Source organism: Episyrphus balteatus, chromosome 1 (genome assembly GCF_945859705.1).
Source record: "Episyrphus balteatus chromosome 1, idEpiBalt1.1, whole genome shotgun sequence".
In the NCBI taxonomy this organism is placed as follows: Eukaryota; Metazoa; Arthropoda; class Insecta; order Diptera; family Syrphidae; genus Episyrphus; species Episyrphus balteatus.
The window spans coordinates 126,777,726-126,793,639 of NC_079134.1; the positions used below are offsets into that span (position 1 = coordinate 126,777,726).

At 30.9% G+C, this 15,914-nt stretch overlaps 1 protein-coding gene across 7 annotated transcripts in view; it reads left to right on the forward strand.

Annotated features, from left to right (window-relative positions):
* LOC129915756 (aldehyde dehydrogenase, dimeric NADP-preferring) overlaps positions 1-15,914 on the forward strand; it is a 51,135-nt gene that overhangs the window by 10,942 nt on the left and 24,279 nt on the right. The window contains exon 1 of one of the 7 annotated variants that reach the window (XM_055995462.1): positions 7,948-8,076. The exons of 5 other annotated variants lie outside the window; for them this stretch is intronic. The gene's annotated coding sequence lies outside the window, so the exon portion shown is untranslated. Of the gene's footprint in view, positions 1-7,947; positions 8,077-15,598; positions 15,847-15,914 lie in introns of those variants that run through there. One more of the 7 variants, XM_055995471.1, reaches the window with a different exon arrangement.

Sequence of the window (15,914 nt, forward strand, 5' to 3'; positions counted from 1 at the left end):
AAAATCGTTTTTTTTTTTTCATTTCTGACATCCTCGTAAACGATTTAACCGATTTCAATCAAATTTGTTTGTAACAAACACTTTTAAGTACCCCAGTTTTTTAAGAAAGGAGAATGCCCAAAAAAACCAGTATCGATACGAATGTGACGTAGATGGCTTGAAAGGACATCAATAGAGTACCTACCTAGATAAAAAATATGAAAAAAAAATATGGCCAAAAAATGTACTTTAAGTGCATATCAAGGGGCACGGTAGTGCCCAGCCAAGTTCTCTAGCAACTTTGGCACTACACCCTTATTTACAGGAAACAACTCAGGCCATTTTCGACCCCCCTCTAACTTCTACACCAAAGATGCTAGAAATTTCAAACTCACTACATTTGTTGAGCTGGTCGAAACCAAACACCTCACAAAATTTCAGCCTCCTACGATGAGTAGTTACTGAGATATAGGGCTTCAAAAATCGCAAAAACCGTAACTGACTCACTGACTCACTGACTCACTGACTCACTGATTCACTGACTCACTGACTCACTGACAGATCATCAAAATTATGGAGTACTTCCCGATGTCGTAGAAACTTGAAATTTTACACGGTGATAGGACTTGTGGTGTATACAAAGGAAAAAATCGAAAATTTGAGATTTTCAATTCAGGGGGCGTGGCATCCGCCCATTTCCGCTGAATTTTCACCAAATATTATAGAGCACTTCTGATAGTCGTAGAATCTTGAAACTTGGTAGAATGGTAGAGCTGGTAGTTTATACAAAGGAAAAAATTTAAAATTTGAGAATTTCAGCCAGGGGGCGTGGCAACCGCCCATTTCCGCTGAATTTTCATAAATTATTATAGAGCACTTCTGATTGTCGTAGAATCTTGAAATTTGGTAGAATAGTAGAGCTGGTAGTTTATACAAAGGAAAAAATTTAAAACTTGAGAATTTCAGCCAGGGGGCGTGGCATCCGCCCATTTCCGCTGAATTTTCACCAAATATTATAGAGCAATTCTGATAGTCGTAGAATCTTGAAACTTGGTAGAATGGTAGAGCTGGTAGTTTATACAAAGGAAAAAATTTAAAATTTGAGAATTTCAGCCAGGGGGCGTGGCATCCGCCCATTTCCGCTGAATTTTCACCAAATATTATAGAGCACTTCTGATTGTCGTAGAATCTTGAAATTTGGTAGAATAGTAGAGCTGGTAGTTTATACAAAGGAATAAATTTAAAATTTGAGAATTTCAGCCAGGGGGCGTGGCAACCGCCCATTTCCGCTGAATTTTCATAAATTATTATAGAGCACTTCTGATTGTCGTAGAATCTTGAAATTTGGTAGAATGGTAGAGCTGGTAGTTTATACAAAGGACAAAATTTAAAATTTGAGAATTTCAGCCAGGGGGCGTGGCAACCGCCCATTTCCGCTGAATTTTCATAAATTATTATAGAGCACTTCTGATTGTCGTAGAATCTTGAAATTTGGTAGAATAGTAGAGCTGGTAGTTTATACAAAGGAAACAATTTAAAATTTGAGAATTTCAGCCAGGGGGCGTTGCATCCGCCCATTTCCGCTGAATTTTCACCAAATATTATAGAGCACTTCTGATAGTCGTAGAATCTTGAAACTTGGTAGAATGGTAGAGCTGGTAGTTTATACAAAGGAAAAAATTTAAAATTTGAGAATTTCAGCCAGGGGGCGTGGCAACCGCTCATTTCCGCTGAATTTTCATAAATTATTATAGAGCACTTCTGATTGTCGTAGAATCTTGAAATTTGGTAGAATAGTAGAACTGGTAGTTTATACAAAGGAATAAATTTAAAATTTGAGAATTTCAGCCAGGGGGCGTATCAACCGCCCATTTCCGCTGAATTTTCATAAATTATTATAGAGCACTTCTGATTGTCGTAGAATCTTGAAATTTGGTAGAATGGTAGAGCTGGTAGTTTATACAAAGGAAAAAATTTTAAATTTGAGAATTTCAGCCAGGGGGCGTGGCAACCGGCATTCCCGCTGAATTTTCATCAAATATTATAGAGCACTTCTGATTGTCGAAGAATCTTGAAATTTGGTAGAATGTTGGAGCTGGTAGTTTACACAAAGGAAAAAATTTAAAGTTTGAGAATTTCAGGCAGGGGGCGTGGCAACCACCCATTTTCACTGAATTTTCATCAAATATAGAGATTTTATATTCTACAGCCATACCTTGCAAAAAGTAGTGAAATCACAACAAAAACATTACTGTTAAAAAAAGAGCCAAGTTCTCCTATGTTGAAATTATGCTGGCACAAAAAGTACTGAGATGTAAAAGTGTACCAAGTTCTAAAGTTTGGGTTCAAATTCGTATCAATAAAATTTTGATTGTTTACTTGGCAATTTTTGAAATAACTTTAAAAATCGATAATTAAGAAAAATTGTCAAGAGAACAATAAAAATTTTATTGATACGAATTTGAACCCAAACTTTAGAACTTGGTACACTTTTACATCTCAGTACTTTTTATGCCAGCATAATTTCAACATAGGAGAACTTGGCTCTTTTTTTAACAGTAATGTTTTTGTTGTGATTGTAGTTACATGAATGAATAAAAACTTTCAAAAACCAAACAATTTGGTTTAAGCCAAGGAAGATCTGATGGCAACAATTTTTTTTTTCTAGATTTCATCCTTGAGTAAAAGAGCATTGCGTAAAACTGCATTTTTTGCCCTTTATTTTGCAATTAAACCCTATAGAGTCTGCAAAAATGTTATATCTTATATAGAGTGGGTCCTTTGTGTATCATGTCCATTTTAACCAAAAACATACTAACAGCGTCATTTAAAAATCAACCTTAGCTTATGGCACATGATAATAGGGTATTTTTCGATGATGCATCTCATGGTACTCAAACCAAAACAATCGGACTTCCCTGAACAAAGTTTTGTATGAAAAAACACTTTTTTAGCTTGAAAATAAGAATTGCCATAGCAAGTTCCGGGGCAGTGGCGGATCTAGGGGGGGGGGGGGGGGGGGGTCGTGTGGGTCATGACCCCCCCCCCCCCCCCCAAAACCTCAGATGAAAAACAGAAAATTATAAGGCAAAAAGGTGGAAACGAGCTTTTAAACCATAAGAAAGGTTTCTTAATTGTTATGATATGAATACGCTTTAGGAAATGATTCTTGGGCATATTAGCAAGAACTTGTTTTTAGTTGTAAAAAATGAGGCCATGAAAAAAAAATTTTGTTTTCTTACACATTTTTTTAATGAAAACTTTTAAAACCTGAAAAATCATATATTTTATATAATAACTATTAGGTACATGATTACATGTATCTCGATCCACGAACGCTCTATCGTAATTACATAATCGCAATAACTTTATTTGATATTTTGGTTTAAGAAGATATACGCTTTTCTTTGTAACAAACCTGTGTGGAGGAAATTTATTTCATCCTAAACATACCTATGTATTTTTTAATTTGTACATTTTTTTTATTTATGGTTTGATGTTTCCGCAAAAAAATAATGATGCTGAAAACATCGCTCTTGGAAACATCGATGTAATCGAAACTTCAAAGTTTTTTTTAAATGAAGTTCTACTCAAAACACGAATGTGGAAGAAAAGCATTTCTGAATTCCTACTTTTAGTACAGTTAAAACATAAATTAAGGTACCTTCCACGTAAGAATTTTGTAAAAATATAGGTAATTTTCTCCAAACCGGTCCCTGCGATTTTGATAAAAAAAATTCAACTGCAATCGCAATGTAAAATGTAGTATGGTCAACGTTGATTCAATTTTGAAGAAAAAAAAAAATGATGGCCTTCAACGAAAAATCATTCCGAAAAACAGTTAAATCAAAGTGCTTTCTGTTTATTTTAACTAGGTTCAAGATTCACACAGTGTAGAATAGTTATTAACTTCTAAATTTGACAACCTCAATAATTTCAACAAATTAAAAAAAAGCTTTGATTGTATTAATTAAAAATTAAATATAGAAAAATTAATTTATTGGATTAAGAAAAATACAAATTTTTCCTTTTTATGTGACCTTTCATTATTAAATGAATGTTATCTTCTTGGTTGGCTACAGGTCGTATTTTGATTTTACTCTTTTTCTGTCGACGTTTCGATTGTCCTTACAATCTTCCCCAGGACTCTAAGAAACAATGTTCTAAAAATTGCTTATATATTTAAATTTTATACTTATCTTTATCCTAATGGCTTTCTTATAGTTCTAGCTTGATTTCTTATAGATTGTTTTCGCTGTTGTTTAAATATTTTAAAATTCAATAAAAAATGTCTTGAAAAAGACGTTTATAATCATTGAAATTTCAAAATATAAAAATATTTTTATTTGATAAGAAATTCAAAAAATTTTTCTTATCAAATTTAACTTTAAGAATTTAAGTTGACTTTAAAATTCAACTTAGAAATTCCTTCTAACAAACTGACTATAAATACTGCTAAGCCCTTCACAATCTGTTCCCTATTAACAGTATTCTCTATATCTAAAATATGTACCATTTCCAATACCATTCTTTTACTATAATGCTTTTCTGTTTGTAAAATATCTACATTGTTATAATCTGGTCTATGTCCCTCATCTATACAATGTAAAGCTAGAGCAGTTTTTTGTGAATGTCCGTTATTTATATCTTACCTATGACCGACTATACGGTTTTTCAATTTTTGCATGGATGTACCTACATAAACTGATGGACAATTGTTTGTTCCATCACCTAAACATTTTATTTTATATACGATATTTGATTTATCATTTTTAGAAAATTCCACTTTTAAATTTAAAAAAAGTGAATTTCTTAAAACATTTAGATAGCTAAACGAGCATTATCTTTGTTTCTAATAAGAGCATCTTGAAGTCGATTAGAAAGATTAGGAATATACAAACAATTCTGTACGAAAACTGTGTTGTATTTGTAACTAAATTTGGTTGAACCAATGGATTAAAATATTGGTTCAATAATGTTTTTATTATATTTATTGGAAAAGAATTTGAAAGCAGAGTATCCATGATTTTGTTAATGTTATTCACTGATATCCAATACTCTGGTAATAAAAGTAAAATCAAAATACGACCTGTAGCCAAAACGAAGAAGATAACATTCACTAAGAAAAATATATGCATACATATATTTTTTAAATATCAATTTTTCGAAAACGGGACATAATTTTCAAGTCTTAGTTTTAGGCTGTGTTATTTATTTTTCTCGTGAACCAGATCAGATCATTGTATTTATTTGCTAAACACTAACAAAACAAAATCCTGATTTTATTGTATGCTATCGTGCGGCTAAAATCGACTCGTGAAAAGTCGACATTACTTTCCCAATTTTCTTTCTTTATTTTCAGTTTTTGTATATATTTTGAGCACTTGACCATTTTTTTGATTATTTTGGAAGTAAGTTTTTTTAATTCTGTGACCCCCCCAAACCAAATTTCTAGATCCGCGCCTGTTCCGGGGATGGTTTTTTGAAAAAAAAATGTTCATATTTGTTAACTATTATTGATGCCCTTTCAAACCATAGGTTTCATTTATATCGATGCTGTTTTTTTTTTTTTGGCATTCTCCTTTAGTGTTATTATTATTATTACAAATTCTTTATCAGAAAATTAGCATGGCAAAAAATATATTTGCCGTCTGTCTGAGAATTGACATTTATCGATAATTAAAAAAAAAGGAAGTTTATGATAAAATTAATTTAATAAATAGAATTAAATTAGTACATTGATTGAAATCAAGCAAACATAATTATCCAAGATTATAAAGTATATTTAACAAGAAGATACTTTGATAAATTTACTCTTTAAAAATTCAAACATTATATAGTCAACCAAATGTTCATGTAAAACTTGTAGAACAGATAATTACGGTTTTTTTCAAGGTAAGTACTGGGTCTACCATACTCCCCGCCACAGAAAACAATGGGTTCCTGAGGTAATTTTAAGTCAAAATAAAATTAACGACTTGGTCGCACGTACTTGTCCTTACAGTTCAAAGCACTTTTATATAAGTTAATTTATAGATTATAAGAACGGGCGGCCACAGCAGAAACACTCAACTCATAGAGCTAAAGAAAACTTCAAATTGGGAGTGAAAGAGGGCTATAATTAGTTGCGCAAACCAGAGGTCTTCCCGCCCGCATCCTGGCACGATTGGTAAAGTGCATTGTGCATCTCATAGAGCTAATAGACCATATTGCGGTGTCAAATTAAAGGTAACATTGTTAGCTATCAAAATTCAGAGATCTTCCGGGTGAAATCCTGGCAGTTTTGTCATGCAGCCCGTTTTAAGGTTAGAAGCGCTAAACATGAGTTTTTTTGCTAAAGTCTTGTTTTTGATGGTGTTCGTGGACGAGTTAAGGAGTTTTGTTGGTATCAAATTAAAGCTGATATAGAAGTTTTTTAAGCTATTTGTTGATAGTTAGTTTTTTATCCATACAAAGTATTTTTAAAATTATTAAAATATAAGGGAAAATTAGACAAAAGGTGCGATGCAAATCTTGTTAATATAGGCATTACCTAAAGAATCAGTGATGTCAAAATAAAAATAATAATATATTTAGAGGTCTACCGGATCAAAGCTTGACATTTCACCCCGAATTATTCGTAGTTTTATACTTTGGGTCGTTGTTAAGAATCTATCAAACTATTTCCAAAACACCGTTTTGTATTTAAATGCTAATTACTCTTATTTGTATTTTATAGGGAAAAACTTCCATAACTCATTGACCAACATACCAAAAACAAGACTTTATGAAAAAACTCACTTTCATCGCTTCTAACCTTAAAACAGGCTATGTTTTGGAACTGACAACATTTGACCCGGAAAAAGTTCGAATTTGAGAAGAAGATGGTATAACCTTTAATTTGACAACAATATCGTATTTTAGCTCTATGAGATGTACAATGCGCTTTACCACTCCAATCGGGCCAGGATGCGGGCGGGAAGACCTGTGGATTTCGTAACATCTAATGGCCCTCTTTCACTTCCAATTTGAAGTTTTCTTTAGCTCGGTGAGTTGAGCGTTTCTGCAGTGGCCCGGGCGGTCTCAATTATTTTCCACTATTTTCTGTTCAAAAATAGTAATTCGCAAAATTTCATTGATTTCTATCAAGTGACTATGCAAATAATTACAAAATAACTAATTTTTTTTTCTGAGTGTAGAACTGTCTTTCCTAAAAGTTTTGGATAGGATTTTTTTCCTGCACAATAAAGTGATTTCTCGCATCTAATGCAAATCACCCTGTGCATCATTTTTTCAAATACAAACAATTTTATTACTTCAACGTTTGTGGTGGGATACCAAAGTCCAGATAATTTAAATTAGTCATGTTATCGTTTAATCTTTTCAAAAAAAAAAAAAAAAAAAAAACAAACTCATGAAAAAATTGTTTACTGTTAATCATTATTTTAGTTGTTGTGATGTTTGTAGTTTAAAGTTCGCCTTTGAACTTCAAACCATAACATTTTTCTGCCCCTTTTTTGTCATTTTAATTTAAATACAAAATGCTAATACATAATTATAAATGTATCTCTATGTGGGTGGTGTTAGTTCTGTTTCAAACAATTTTATTTAAAAATAGTTTCTGACGAATTTAGAGCTACATTATTATTGGACAAAATTGGCTACATTATTTAAGCTAGCTTCACTGTAAAAAAATCTTATCACTTGTTAATCCAATAATAAACATATTTGTATGTATAAAAAGTACCTAAAGTTCATAGATTACATTTTATTGATAAAGCTCATTTTGTTGTTGATCTGAAATAATTTCGTTCCACTTAGATGGCATTCCCTTCTGAAAGCCGGTATGTGAAATGGAAAAAAAAACACCCTCTGCGTTTCTACTTTCTGGGGGTCTCCAACAATAAATATTTTATCTCTATATTTGTATAGAGAATGTTACTTTGAGATACTTTCTGTTTTCTGTTGCTATATTTGTTATTTAAAGCTAAAAATTAATTTTTAATATTATTTCAGTTGAATTTGAACTCCAAGTGCATTCAGACGTGACTTTTTCTTATTCATCTAAGTGCAGTTATATCAATATCAGTTCAGTACTTGTACTCAATTAAGTTTAAGGTAGATAGTTAACCCTTTGTTTACTTAACAGTCATTTTGTATGAAAAATCAAATCCATTAAAAGCGTTTTTGTTTAATTTTGGAGTGTTCATTGAATTTTGTATTGTTTAAAAAAATATATATTCCCTTTGTAAGTTGTTTCAAAAAGTTGCTGATAAGTGATTTAACTACGGTGTGCTTGGAAATGCAGGGTTGGGTACCTCCGTATACGACTTTTTTTCAATATCTTGTAAAATTATCATTGTTATTATTATTACAAGTAAAAATTTAAAAAAAAAAAGTATAAAATCAATTTACCAATCACATTGGAGAAGCAATTAAAATGTTGTTTGGTCATGAAAACAAGTAGTATTGGTTCATTAAAAAAAAAGTTTATCATCTAGAATTAACATAGAACTTGCAAGTGTAAGTAGCAATTAATATGAGTACATATTTGTATTTTCAATGTCACGATCGAAGTGCAGTTATTAGTTGCTCTCTATATTATGGATTATTATTTTATCTTGCTAATAATATAATCCTACACAAAGTTAATTGCCTTTAATAAGTTTATTATTTGCCCTTTCTTTGAGCATGATAAGGTTCAGTGCTAAATGAAACATAATTAAAATTGGATTTTTTTTACCCCGGAAGCATTATTGGATAGTTTCGATTTTTTCCAGTGCGCTCTATATTTTTTAAGGGAACTTAATCGAATCTCAGAGGGAATAAGATTATTAAAATTGTGGATTTTTTTTGTCAAGTTCTTCAAAATAGGCAGAAGTCGCCGACTTGACCTGTTCTTCGGTAAAATTTTGGTTCCAAGTTCTTTTTTTCATTTTTGGGAATAAATATTTTCTGAGGGGGATAACAGCGACATGTAGCGACAGTGCCAGCACACAAAAAAAAAGTTGTATGTACCAGGAACCAAACCTATCTTCCTATAAGGTTTTGGATTCGCTGAATCCGAATTTCAAGTCCGTTTTGCCCGGTCACTCTCCAGTTTTGAGAAAAATGCAAAAAAGACCCCAAAAAAGGCAGAAAAACTTCCTTTTTTTGAGTTTTTTGCACTTTTGAGTTTTTTGCACAAAACTGTAGGGTGACAGGACCAAACGGACTTGAAATTCCGATTCAGCGGGTGCAAAAAAAAAATATAGATAGATAGGTCTGGTTCCTGGTACATGACACTTTTTTTTTGTGTGCCGGTGTATTTTTAAAGGGAATGCCCATTTTACCATGGAGTTATTGTCCCCCGTGTACAAGCATGGTATAAAAGGAGAAGGTATGATCATTAGAAAAAAGTCTGTATCGAGAACTGTCAGATGAAAGAAAAAAAAAATGGCTTCCTAAGTTTTTGACAGCTGCCCCATTGAAATTGTTGTTAACAAAATTGTCTTGGAAATTGTTGTTGCTTTTGACTTTGCCAAATAAAAGGTCAAAAACTTATTGCTCCATTTTGTAAAATGGCGACTCTAATGATCATACATTGTCTTTTTATACCATATGTACATTGTACAAGGACGAGTTAGGTATCAAATATAAGATGGTGTTAAGCTTATTATGTGTGTGAAACATTTTCAAAATCGTTCATGAGATAGTCGAGTTGCTGATCTCAAGATAAAGATTTCAGCCGTAATAAATAACGTACAAATGAAAAGTGTTTTTACTATCTATAAAACTGCAGTTCTGCAAATATGAAAAAAATCTTCCAGCGATACCTTATTTGTCATACGATACATATTTTTTAGAAGTTAAGATGGAACATATTATGAACAGAAAAGTAAACACTTAATATTTCTAAGTTTTTTAAACGTTAAAAACGTAGATAATTTCATACCTTTCATTTGATACTAATATGATTTTCGTATTTTATTTACTTTAATTTCTCACGAACGATTTTGAAAATATTTCACACACATAACAAGATAACAACGCTACCTTTCACAGTACCAAAATACACGGGGGGCCGAAAATGAACTATTCCCTTTACAAACTTGGGTTACAAGGGGTTAATTTTGATTAGGCTGTGGTAGCATCTAGGCCAAAGTTGTAATTCACATTGTTTACGTTGTCCACATATGTACACTGTGGCGTATACTTGCTGTTTTTTATTGTTTTTTTTTTTTTTTAACCACATTTCCAAGAGGAGGAGAAGACGGTTGATCAAGCTAGAAAATTTAAGATCGTGCAATATGACATATAAAAATGAAAAGTGTTCGTATTTTCCACCTCTTTCAGTTGCAAATGAGACTTTAGTTAAGATAGTTCTTAAGGTTAATAGAGAAGAGATATGTACATATGTAGTATGTACATTTCTGAGCTGAGAGTCTTGTTTTAACACTGGGTTTTTTGTTCTTTTTTTTTTCAAACAAAAACAGACTTAAATGTGCCGTAGGCATTTTTGGGGTACTCTTTTTTGACTGTGTGGGGACGTCCGGGATAGTTTCTTTTAGTTGTCCGAGATTGTACATTGTACTCTTTTCAACCCTTCAAGAGTATCTCAGTTCTTATTAAAAAAAACTAATCGAGTACATTATAAGCAAGGCGTATTTATTTTGGTTCATTATCTGCTCATTTTTACCAATAATAAAAACTCCAAAATTAATCAGTTATTGCTTAGTGAATTCTGTGATCAACAAAAAAAATTGTAATCATTAAAAATGTTTAAAACTACAGTATTTCTGCGGGTCTTCCGAATTTTTGGTGTAACTTTAAGTTTCGAGCTACAAAATTAACACTGAAAGCAACGGCGTATACAAGGGGGGGTCACGGGGTCATGACCCCCCCCCCCCCCCCCAAGAACTCAGAACTTAAAAAAGAAATTGTTGTGTGATACTGAAATCTCTTGATTAAGATGATTTTCAAAATGTTGAAGTTTTAGAACATGAACGAAAATTAAAAGTTAAAAAATAATATAAGTTGAGCTGTACTGTAGAGTTTTGTAGTTTTGTATGGATTTAAAATCCGAAAAAGTATTATATTCAAAGCTTTTTAAAAGAAATTAAATAGGGTAGGTACACAAAAATCATCTCTTAGGGCTAGTCACTGCTTACCAGTAAATAAAAAAAGCAATCTTTTGTTTTTTTATATGATAATTATATGATGAAGTGAATAAAATATCAATTAAATAGGGAAGCTTTCTGTGCCTTGCTGTGTGGAGGTCATACTGTTGATTACATTCGTCATCGGCAAAATTTTAAAGAAGGATATCATTACTCAAATCTTTTTAGTTTTTTTCAATGTTCCAGTTCAATACATTCGTCTGATCAAATTTGGTGAATTTTGTTTGCTTACAGAATATAACAGTGTTTTGTACTAGATTAGCCAACTCTGTTACATTTTTTGAAACAACTATTGATGTGTTAATCATCAATGGCAAACCGATTATAAATACGAATGTAAGCAACCTTGTCTAAGGCAAATTAAATATTATTTTTAAATATCACTTAGGGCTAATTTTTCAATAGCCAGTTAGAGCTTATTCCTAGAAATAAATTTTTTTTTATATTGACATTTATTCTTCTGATAGTCTAACTGACGATTGAAAAAACAGGGCTTAATCTAATAAATAAAACTGAATGTGTTTTATATTGTAAACCGCTGAAAACTGACGAATTCCAAAATATCGCAAAAAATATTTTTTTTGTGTTTACTATTTTGATAGGGGTATTTGAATCAGAAACTATCTTTAACATGTGTCGGTGTTAGGTTTTATGCAAACAGCATTGAATTCTTATTTCATGTAAGAAAACTGTATCCCCCGCGTCATTAAAGTAATAAAATTCCCATACAATTTTAAAACAAAATTTAAAAAAAATTATATTTTCAAATACAATTTTTTTTACAAAACTTTGCGATTCGTTTGACTGAGGTTAGGAAGTCTTTTAATTCAAAAGTTACCACTGTAACGTACGTTGCTGATGTGAAACGAAAATTCCCATACAAAAATGAAACAACGAAATGGTAAACCAAAAATTTCGTCCAACTTTTCGTTCTGCAGTACGCTGTTCGGCACAACGAAATTGAAAAGTCTTCACTTCTTTTTCGCACACAAACAATTGCCGGGAACATTAATTGTGTGTGGAAAAATGACATTTGTGTTTTTTTGTTTGTTTTTGTTGTTCATTTTGTCATTGCATGTCTTTCTGCGATGGGTGTTTACTTTTTTTTTATTTATTTTTTGCAATTTTTGAGTATTTTTCCGTCCAGATTTCGCAAGCATTTCTTTGTCCTCGTGGAGACCGACGAAAAATTTCGTTTCACATCAGCAGCGTTCTAGGCCCTAAGGCTTAACGTTAAACTTAAACGAATCTCATACCGTTTTTGTTTGGTTATTTTTAGAACTATTTTCGGAACTTTTCGATACGAAATGCAAAACGCACAAATTTTAATGTTTGTAATAATTCAAAAAGCAGATTTTCAAGTTTATGCCTGCTATCAAAACTTTTGAAAAAAAAATTTTGGCATGATCCCCCCCAAGAAGCAATCCTGTATACGCCCCTGACTGAAAGATTGTAATGGTTCCTCAATTTTTGGAATATGTAAACATTTTTTTAGTGAGAAAATTTACTTCTTTAGTTTTAATTTTTTTTAACTGAAAATGCATTGCAACTTTTTTAGTATTAGCTCAAAAGAAGGTAACTAATAAAATGTTATTCCTTGTATAAAAATGTTATATAATGTTAATGTTTTTTTTTTTTTTAATTTTTTTGTGAAAAAATTAGAAAAAAAAGGAGAATGGGCATTTTGGACGTTGAGCGGCCATTAATAAAATTGGTATCAAATGAGAGGACTATAACTTAGGAAAAACTTTTACTATGGACGTTTCGCAGTATTGCGTTAAGAATGTAAGAAAATGCAGTATTAGTATCGTTAATGCATTATATTCCGTGTATGAACGACAAATTGGTTTATATTTTTATTTGGAACATGAAATATGATGCTCTGTCATTTGCCCTGAGTCTGAAGTCATTACTCTTGAAAATCCGACCAATAGAACTCATAATATAAGATTTTTAAGACAACCACTTCAAGATTATGTTCGAAAGTTTTCAAACAATTCAAACTAACAAAAAATTGAATAACGAAACCCTCAAAATAGTCTTGAAACTGTTGTTTTAAAAAGCTTATAGTTTGGGTTCTAGTGGTTGGATATTCAAGATAAAGGTCTTCAGATTTAGGGAAAAAGAGAGAGTATCGTATTTTGCACTTAAAATACACACATAAGATACAACTTTGAAACAATCTGCATAAGGTGTTATTTGCAAAAATGCATTTTATCCGTTTTTGGAGTACGTCACAATAATAAAACTTCTCCACAATATATGTAAACCTTAATTACATCAAAAAATAACAAATTCATTCCTGGCCGCGCAACGTCCACATTCCATACAAACTTGCCCATTCTCCTTTGTTCGGGAACAAAAGTTTAAAAATGTGATTTTTACTTAGACCCGTTTGCTGAATCGAAACTTAAGCATTTAAGTTCTACATAAATCCTTATGTGACAGTTTACGCAGAGGAAAAAGTAGGGAATAAGAATTTATGTTCAACATAATTTATTTAAGTTTCGATTCAGCAAATGGCCCTTAAATATTAATAAGACTGTTTTTTTTTTTTATTTTTCAATAAAACTATGCATTCGTTTTGTCCTAATTTTGTACTCTTTTTTTAGTTCTTATTTGTTCAGGAACAATCCGAGATTTTGCTTATCTATTGCTAGTTACGTCAAAATATTATATTTGGCAACTCTAGTTAAGAGGTATAATTCAATTTTTTCGGTATATGTACATTAGGGTGTCCGTTATTTCCCAAAGTGATGTTTTCGGGGGTGACACCCCCCAGATCGAAAGTTTAGGGCCTAAATACGGGGAATTTAGCAAAAACAAATTTTTTGGGGGTCATTAACCCGTGCCTCTAAGGTCATACTTTCCCCATACAAATTTGTATGGGAAATTTTTAACTCATACATAAAATTTTTTTTTTCTCTCGAGTTAAATCATCTATTTTTAAAATGTTTGTTGATTCTGGTTGGAAAATAGTTCCTTTAAAAGATTACATTCAAAATTTCCAGTTAAAAATTTTTTTTATATTTTATTTCGGTTTTTGAAATTATTAGCTGTTTTCGTAGTTTTTGCTTTCACCTATCACATAATTTTAAATGCAGTTTTATTGGTTTTTAATTCTTTTCAAATATTGCATTCAAAAATTTGTGTATAAATCAAAAATTTTAATTTTTTTAAATTTTTTTTGAAATTTTTGCCGTTTTTATATTAAATAAATATTATTAAATACTGTACCCTTTCTTGTTTGCAACTTTTTTGATGTCATTTTTTAGGTGAATAATTTTTAAACAAAATTCAATAAAAATATTGTAAACATATCTTTTGTAGTTCGAAAAAAATAAATTTAAACGTATAAAAACGGCAAAAATTTCAAAAAAAAATTTAAAAAAATTAAAATTTTTGATTTATACACAAATTTTTGAATGCAATATTTGAAAAGAATTAAAAACCAATAAAACTGCATTTAAAATTATGTGATAGGTGAAAGCAAAAACTACGAAAACAGCTAATAATTTCAAAAACCGAAATAAAATATAAAAAAAATTTTTAACTGGAAATTTTGAATGTAATCTTTTAAAGGAACTATTTTCCAACCAGAATCAACAAACATTTTAAAAATAGATGATTTAACTCGAGAGAAAAAAAAAATTTTATGTATGAGTTAAAAATTTCCCATACAAATTTGTATGGGGAAAGTATGACCTTAGAGGCACGGGTTAATGACCCCCAAAAAATTTGTTTTTGCTAAATTCCCCGTATTTAGGCCCTAAACTTTCGATCTGGGGGGTGTCACCCCCGAAAACATCACTTTGGGAAATAACGGACACCCTAATGTACATACATACATATTTTTTTAATGGCTAGACTAAAATTATTCAAAATTCATTAGGTATTCTATTAAATAAATAAAAAAATAATTATAAAACAAAAAAAATCTCTAAGAAGCATTGAGCTATTTCACAGATTTTGCATCACACATCAAATTCAATACAACGAAATGTGTTGCCACGAATTTATTTAAAAAAATACAATTTTAAAAACAATCTCATATAATTTTTAATAAAATATCATTTTTGAAAAACATTCCTAATCCAACATAGAATTCACTCCACCCTGTATACAAAACTTTTTGCAAAAAAGCTCCTCCATCACATCGAGTCTCGAATTTTTATTTACCTATTCACTGAAAACAAAAACAAACTTTCCATAAATTCTCTCATCCCTTCTTTAATCATGCAAATGAGTGAGATAAAACTAAACTAAAAAATTTGACATCTCCATCAAAAAGCTCTTCCAGTCTTAATTTTGACATCACTTTATTATTTTTTTTTTTACCCAGCTGATGAATGAAATTTATCCAATTCGAATTCATTTTCAGGAAATTTTTCTTGCTGTTCGGTCGCATCGCATTATTTCTTATCGGCAAAATATTCATGTTTTGTTTTTTAACAAAATAAAAAAAATCATTACTAGAATAAATAAATAAACAGATCTTATTTTCAATTGGATATTTCAAAAGAAAAGTGAAATTTATTCCTTCTGCATAAAATAAATACAAAGAATAGTGATTTTTTCTGATCTCCTATTACTTTTTTTTCTAATGAAAACGCCTTCTCGCTAAAAACCAACTCGACTAGTTTGCGCCGTCTTTTATTGTTTTTGGGTTTGAAATTTTTTTTTCCAATAGAGAAGAACCAAGAAACCAAGTGCTCCACTGACCATCACTGTGAGTGACCATACAACAAAACTCAACCAGTCTCAATTTTTTTTTTTTTTTTTTTGATTAGAAAGAAG